This window comes from Zingiber officinale, chromosome 6A (genome assembly GCF_018446385.1).
Source record: "Zingiber officinale cultivar Zhangliang chromosome 6A, Zo_v1.1, whole genome shotgun sequence".
In the NCBI taxonomy this organism is placed as follows: Eukaryota; Viridiplantae; Streptophyta; class Magnoliopsida; order Zingiberales; family Zingiberaceae; genus Zingiber; species Zingiber officinale.
In genome coordinates, this window is record NC_055997.1 from 46,246,080 (window position 1) to 46,254,940 (window position 8,861).

Here is an 8,861-nt window from a genome sequence, read left to right on the forward strand (position 1 = left end):
GATTAAGAGTAGTGTTCCCTATATCATCTCACTATCGATTCAACCAATCGATTGATATAGGTAAGAACCTTTTACTCAAGGACGCTATTATACTTAGTTTATTTGGCACCAATACAAGTAAGTATAATAACCAAAAATAAATACCTTTATTTATATAAGAATATGATACAACAAGTTCATAATACAACCATCAAATTATTGACTCTAGGGCTCTGACTAACAATCTCCCACTAGCACTAGTGCCAATCAGAGTAGGCTCTAAGCCCCAATGACCTAGTGTGGCCATCATGCTTTCTCTGTGCCAAAGCCTTGGTCAAGGGATCTGCGATGTTAGCCTCTGTAGGTACTCTGCAAATCTTCACATCTCCTCTCTCGATAATCTCTCGAATGAGATGGAAGCGCCGTAGTATGTGTTTGGTCCGCTGGTGTGAGCGAGGTTCCTTAGCCTGTGCTATAGCTCCATTGTTGTCACAATATAGCTCAATAGGGTCAACGATACTAGGAACCACCCAAAGTTCAGTGATGAACTTGCGGATCCAAACTACCTCCTTTGCTGCCTCTGATGAAGCAATGTACTCGGCCTCTGTCGTAGAATGAGCGACTGTGTCCTGCTTCAAACTCTTCCAGCTCACAGCACCACCATTTATGCAAAACACGAACCCTGACTGTGATTGATAATCATCCTGATCGGTCTGGAAGCTGACATCACTGTAACCCTTTACATCTAGCTCATCATTGCCTCCATATATCAAGAAATATTCTTTAGTCTTTCTTAAGTACTTAAGAATATTCTTGACCGCTACCAGTGACTTTCACCTAGATCTAAATGGTATCTGCTCGTCATGCTCAAAGCATACGAGACATCAGGACGAATACATAGCATGATGTACATGATAGATCCTATGGCTGAGGCATAAGGGATCTGATCCATGCGGTCTCTCTCCTCTCTAGAAGAGGGACCTTGAGTCTTCGAAAGTCTCACGCCATGTGACATCGACAGAAATCCCTTCTTGGAGTTCTGCATGGCAAACCGAAGGAGTACCATGTCAATGTATGTACTCTGACTTAGGCCAAGCAATCTCTTAGATCTATCTCTATAGATCTGTATCCCTAGAATGCGGGATGCTTCACCTAAGTCCTTCATTGAGAAACAACTCCCTAGCCAGGTCTTGATAGACTTAAGCAAAGGGATGTCTTTCCCAATGAGTAGTATGTCATCCACATACAATATGAGGAAGACAACTACATCCCCTACAACCTCCTTGTAGACACAAGGTTCATCTTCATTCTTAATGAAACCAAACTGTTTGATTGCATCATCGAATCGAAGATTCCAACTCCGAGAAGCTTGCTTTAGTACATAAATGGACCTATGCAGCTTGCATACTCTGCCAGTATGCTGTGGATCTACAAAACCCTCAGGTTGTGTCATGTACACATCCTCGAGCAGGTTTCCATTCAGAAACATAGTTTTGACATCCATCTGCCATATCTCATAGTCATGGTATGCTGCAATAGCAAGCATGATCCGAATGGACTTAAACATCGTTACTGGAGAAAAGGTTTCATCATAGTCAATACCATGAATCTGCTTGAAACCTTTAGCTACAAAGCGACCCTTATAGATAAGTCCATCCATGTCAGTCTTTCTCTTAAAGACCCACTTACACCCTATGGGTTTTACCCCTTCAGGTGGATCAACCAAAGTCCATACTTGGTTAGTGTACATGGATTCCATCTCAGATCTCATGGCTTCTAGCCATTTCTCATAATCTGGTCTCATCACAACTTCCTGATAGGTGGTAGGCTCATCCTCTATGAGCACAACGTCATCATGGTCAAACAAGAGAAATGAGTATCTCTCAGGCTGACGACGTACCCTATCAGACCTGCAAAGAGGTATGTCTACTTGAACTGGTTGTTGTTCCTCAACTCTTTGTGGAACAACATCATCCACAACTCTTTGTGGTTCCAGTCCAACTTCCATCGAGGCTTCAGTGCTATGGTCCGTATCTTGAACTTCTTCAAGATCGAACGTACTCCCACTAGTCTTTCTAGAAACAAAGTCCCTTTCTAGAAAGACCCCAGTCTTTGCCACAACTACCTTGTGTTGACTGGGAATGTAGAAGTAATATCCCTTAGTTTCCTTGGGATATCCAATAAAGTAGCACTTGTCGGATTTGAGTCCTCATTTGTCTGAGACTTAACGTCTAACGTAAGCCTCACAACCCCAAATCCACATAAAAGACACCTGGGCATCTCTCCCAGTCCATATCCTATATGGTGTCTTTATCACGGCCTTGGATGGAACTCGGTTGAGTATAAAAGCTACCGTATCTAGAGGATAGCCCCAAAGGAATGTCGAAAGATCTGTGTGACTCATCATAGATCGTACCATATCTAATAGGGTACGATTCCTCCTTTCGGATACACCATTTCACTGTGGTGTTCTAGGAGGAGTGAGTTGGGATAGAATCTCACACTCAGCTAGATAGTCATGAAACTCATGGCTAAGGTATTCTCCACCTCGATCTGATTGAAGTATCTTAATACTCTTGCCAAGCTGGTTCTGTACTTCATTCTTGAATTCTTTGAACTTTTCAAAGGATTCTGATTTATGTGTCATCAAGTACACATAACCATATCTACTGAAGTCATCAGTAAATGTGATGAAGTACCTATAACGGCCTCTAGCAGCGACAATGAAAGGGCCACATACATCACTATGTATAAGTCCTAACAAATCAGTCACTCTCTCACTGTGCCCATTAAAGGGAGTCTTGGTCATCTTGCCTAGTAGGCATGACTCGCACGTCTCATAGGATTAAAAATCAAATGAGTCCAGCAAACCATCCTTATGGAGCTGGGATAAGCGATTGTCATTTATATGACCTAAGCGACAGTACCAGAGATAGGTTTGGTTCATGTCATTTGACTTGAACCTCTTGGTATTTATGTTATAGATAGGGCTTTCAAGGTCTAGAATGTAGAGTCTGTTCATCAGAGGTGCACTACAATAGAACATATCTTTTAAATAAACAGAACATCATTTGTCCTTTATTAAAAAAGAGAAACCTTTCTTGTCCAAATAAGAAACTGAAATTATGTTCTTAGTTAAAGCAGGCACATAACAACAATCATCCAACTCTAGTAAAAGCCCAGAGGGCAAAGATAGAAAATAAGTCCCTACAGCAACAGCAGCAACCCGTGCTCCATTGCTTACTCGTAGGTCCACCTCGCCCTTTGCCAATGTCCTGCTATTTCTCAGCGCCTGCACATTAGTACAAATGTGAGAAGCACATCCGGTATCTAATACACATGATGAAGAAATAGATAGATTGACTTCTATAACATATATACCTGAAGTGGAAGTCTCACTTCACTTCTTCTTAAGATCTTCCAGGTATACCTTGTAGTTCATCTTCCAATGCCTGGTCTGACCGTGGTGGAAACAGGTAGCATCCTTGGCGCCCCTCCTTTAGGCTTCATTGCCTTGCCTTTGCCCTTGGCTTGGGACTTTCCCTTGCCTTTGGGCTTGCCCTTGCCCTTATGTTTCTGAACCATCAGAACAGAGTTGGGCTTAACCTTCTTAAGGTTGAGCTCAGCAGTTCTTAACATGCTAAGCAGCTCGGGCAGTGGCTTGTCAATTTCATTCATGTTGTAGTTTAGAACGAATTGACTATAGCTATCCGACAAGGATTGCAAGATCAGGTTAGTGGCCAACTCTTGGCCAAGCGGGAACCCCAACCTTTGTAGGTTTTCTAAGTACCCAATCATTTTGAGTACATATGGGCCTACGGGAGCCCCATCTGACATCTTGCACTGAAATAGTGCCTTAGAGATCTCGAATCTCTCGTGCCTCGCTTGTCCTTGATACAGTTGACGAAGATGTTCAACCATATCGTAAGCGCCCATCAACTCATGTTGCTTCTGAAGCTCTGAGTTCATGGTCGCGAGCATCAAACAGGACACATCTAATGCGTCATCTTGATGCTTCTTGTAAGCATCTCGGTCAGGTCGCGTGGCAGTGGCAGGAGGAGCCTCCGGAATGGGCTGCTCCAGAACGTACAGTTTACGTTCTTGGGTGAGAACTATTCTCAAGTTCCTGTACCAGTCCAGGAAATTTGCTCCGTTGAGCTTGTCCTTCTCAAGGACAGAACGCATGGAGAAAGAATTCATATTTGACGTCATGGTTATCTACAACAGAAAATGCAGAAAATAAATATAATATTTTTTTAAATCATTTAATTAGGCCTTTAACTAAATGATGCTCCCACTAAATTCTATAATTCATGTGGGATAAGATCCACATCATACTAACCCTTGAGTTAGTTTTGGCTAATACGCCCAAGATTTAGTATGATTGATAGGTAACGATTTACCAATTACATCTCTATGCAACTCTTGTTTATAGGATCATTATCCGCAGTTATATTAAAACTTGAGTTAGCTTTGGCTAATACGCCCAAGAATTAATATAAATGTGATTTATGTCCTATCTTTCCAACCGTTGGAAGAATTCCTATAGTTGTACTCGATCCAACCGAGTTAACTAGGAATACTCAATCTAATTGAGTTTGTACTCACCCATGCGTTGATAAGCGGGACTAAGATTGTCCCTCCGTACCCTACCAAGATAATATGTGTTGCTCTGATTTGGCAAATTCAACAACACATGTGATCGAGGTAGTGATAGGTATCATGGCACGGTAGGCATTTGAGTTGACGCGATTGAGATCTAATCTAATCAAAAGGGTGCATCTTGTACACCATTTAGATCTAATCTAATCGTTAGGCACTAATTAATTACTAATTATGCATCACATACACACAAGTAATTAATTAAGTTATTTGTGATTAGTCATGGCCCTACTACGATCTTCTCAAGCCAATGAGAAGATCGGATGGTCAACCTAAGGTCAACAACTTCTCAAGCTCCTCCCTTTGACCACCTTGTGTTGCTCGCGCCCTCCTCGTAACTCCGTCTCGAGTGGACCTTCCACCGCTCTAATTTTGTACATTACAATTTTGAAACTCAAGTTACATTCGAGTCTAAACTAATTTACAACAATAATATAAAATAGAGAAAGGCACGACGCGCAGGTCGCGAATCAAATATACAACACGCACATCACATGACGGCACACAGGCCGTATTATGAATTACAACACAAATATTCCAATTAAATTGGGTCTTTTTAGGCCATGACCATCACAAATTATACATAATTCTAAATTATATAATTTTCTATAATTTTATTACTAATTTTTACAATTTTATGAGGAAAAATTCCCGGCGGTCCCGATTAGCGGTTTTCGGGCGCAATCGCGGAACGAATCCCCTTGCGGGGCCGGGGGCAGCGCCCCTACCCGCGATCTAACCATCGCGAGTGTTCATTAGCAATCCTACAACACCTTAGTCTACTGTCACAAAAAGATTTGGGGTGAAACCTTGCCGTTTTAGAAAAATCTTCTCGGTAGTCGAAACCTACAAATGTCTAAACACTTGTGCTTCGCTTCTACGAGAAAATTACTCATAAAAACCATAAAAAACCTAAATTTACAGAAAATCATAGAACCTACATTTTTCATAAAAATACAAACTAAACTCGTACAAGACTTCGAACGTGGCTCTGATACCACTGTTGGGTTTTTCGAGCCGCGAAAACCGCTTTTTCGCGTCGCGAAAACCCCGAAACCCCAAGCCACCGGATCCGTGAGAAGTAAAATAAAACAAACATATGAGTACGAGTTTACTAATGCCTAGATCTACACTAGGAGAAGAGCCTTTACCCTTGATGTGCGCCCTTCGCGAATCCCGCTCGTCCAAGGTGCCGGATCTTAAGATTGTCAAAGTACACAATCCTCTAGAAGTATCCACACGAACAAACTAGGTGGAGAAACCTAACACAAAGGTGTGCTAGCACCTTGGTAAGGTTCGGCCAAGAGAGGAGAGGGAGAGCAAGAAGAGAGAGCAAGGAAGAAGATGAAGTGAATGCCCTTGAATGAAAAATGAATTTTCATTCCTCACAAAAGTGGTCGACCACTAAAGGAATTGTAACCTCCATTCATATTTAATGTGGTCATTAAAGAGGGGATTTGTAACCTCCATTAGGTGGCACACACATGTGCTAACTATGATGATGTGGCACATCATCATTGGCCACTTAATGCCAACTCACAAATGAGGTGGCAAATGGTCAAGTCAAACTTGACCTTTCATCTTCCTTCTCAAGTCAAGTCAAACTTGACTTAATCTCTCTCATGGTTGATCTAATCCAACCATTTAATTCATGCCAATTTAATATAATGAATCTAATTCATTTAATTAAATTGATTCAATGAGTCATAATCTAAATTAGACTCATTGAACACATGAATCAACTTGAGTCCAACTCAATTAGCCCAATTAGGATTACTCTTAATCCAATTTGATTCATCAAATGAATTTAATCCTCTTGGTTCATCATATGAACCTAATCTCCATCTAATTGTCCTTAGTGTGTGACCCTATAGGTTCTTGTAACGTTGGCAATGCCCTAAACCCATTTAGGAGCATAAGTAATGAGCGGTATCTAGCAACACATCATTACTACCCAAGTTACAAGAATGTTGAGATCCAACATCACCTTGTGACTACTAATTGTGACTCCTCATAAAATATGACAAGTGTCCTTCTATCCTAGACATCTAGATTGATCAATGTGAGGCATAGACTGTGTCATTCTCTGATCAATCTAAATCCTGAACTCCAAGTAGACTCACTAAATCAAATGAGCTTAATATCTCATATTGACTCATTTGGGCATAGCCATGCACTTCGTGGTCTCACTCTATCAAGAATACCGATGTCTCTCTCGTCATATAGGAGGGATAGATCCCATCTACATCACTCACATCCCTCCACATAATTTGTTACATACCCAGTAATCACCTTTATAGTCCACCCAATTACGGGTGACGTTTGACGAAACCAAAGTACATAACTCCTTATGTAGGGAACCATGGTGACTTCAGGTCTAAGGACTAGTAGTCATACTAATATTCACATGAGAAAGTATATGACACTCATATAACGATCCATGATACTTTCTCATGGCGGGTCATTCAGTATACATTCTCCAATGCATACCCATGTGTCAACTTGATATCTTTATATCCATGACTTGTGAGATCAAGTCATCGTGTTGACCTACATGCTAGTCTTATTGCGTTAACATTGTCCCTGAATGTTAATACTTGACTAGGAATGATTAAGAGTAGTGTTCCCTATTTCATCTCACTATCGATTCAACTAATCGATTGATATAGGTAAGAACCTTCTACTCAAGGACGCTATTATATTTAGTTTATTTGGCACCAATACAAGTATAATAACCAAAAATAAATGTCTTTATTTATATAAGAATATGATACAACAAGTCCATAATACAATCATCAAATGATTGGCTCTAGGGCTCTAACTAACATCTCCAATGAACTCAAATTTAGACTCTTCCTCGGGTTGGAATAGGACTCTTTGCTTACAGCACTCGATGGAAGCACCATACTTGCTCAGAAAATCCATCCCAAAAATAGCATCATAATCAGACATGTTCAGCATTATCAGATCACTGTACAGTTCTCTGTCTGAAATTTTGACTGGCACAACACGTAGCCAGTGCATAGATGTCATTATCTCTCCCGAGGGTATTGTCATTAAGAATTGTCGGCGTAGGACCTCTGGGGGTATACCTATTCTTTCAGCAAATGACACGGAGACAAACGAATGGGTTGCCCAGTATCAAATAGCACAGTTGCATATAGACTAAAAATGTGTATCTGACCTGTGACAACAGTGGAGGCATTTGCCACCTCCTCTCTGGTAAGGGAGAAAACTTAAGAATTTGTAGCACTTGGTGGAGCCTCCAGTCTTCTTTGACTAATATAAGGGCCCTCCAACGTGGCCTGCATCTGGTGTAACTGTGTTGGCTTGTCTCCATACTGAACAGGTTGGGCTGGACGTAGGTGGATGTTGGTCGGGCAATACTTGGCCATATGTCCTTCTTGACTACATGTATAACAAGCACTAGTGCCCTTGCGACAAACTCTGGGATGTATCCTTCCACACGAGGGACATGTAGCATACTTAGGCTGCTTGCTTACGGATCCTCCCTTTTTATTACTCCATTGCTTCCTCATAGAGCTCCCCTTCCAGGTTAAACCTTGGCCCTGGGGTTTTTGAGTGTCAGAACTCCCTTGACTTTTATTCTCAATCAGTACTGGCTTCTGTTGCTTGATATTGTTCAGGTAATGTTCCGTGATCAAGGCACTACTAACCAACTCTTCTATAGTCTGTGGTCTATTTATTCCACCAACCACATTCAGAGCTATCTCTAGCCTCAACATCTTGAGAATTAGCCTTACCCTCTCTTGTTCTGTGCTGACCAGTTCAGGGCATAGGCAAGACAGCCTATTGAATTTCTTCACGGCTTCGTCAACTGATAAACTGTTAGTTAGAGCCCTAGAGTCAATCATATGATTATTGTTGTATGGACTCATTGTATCATATTCTTATGTATATAAAAACATTTGTTTTTGGTTATTATACTTACTTGTATTGGTGCCAAATAACTAAGTATAATAGCGTCCTTGAGTAGAAGGTTCTTATCTATATCAATCGATTGGTTGAATCGATAGTGAGATGGTATAGAGGACACTACTCTTAATCATTCCTAGTCAAGTATTAACATTCAGGGACAATGTTAATGCGACGAGACTAGCATGTAGGTCAACTCGATGACTTGATCTCACAAGTCATGGATATGGAGATATCAAGTTGACACATGGGTATGCATTGGAGAATGTATACTGAATGACCCG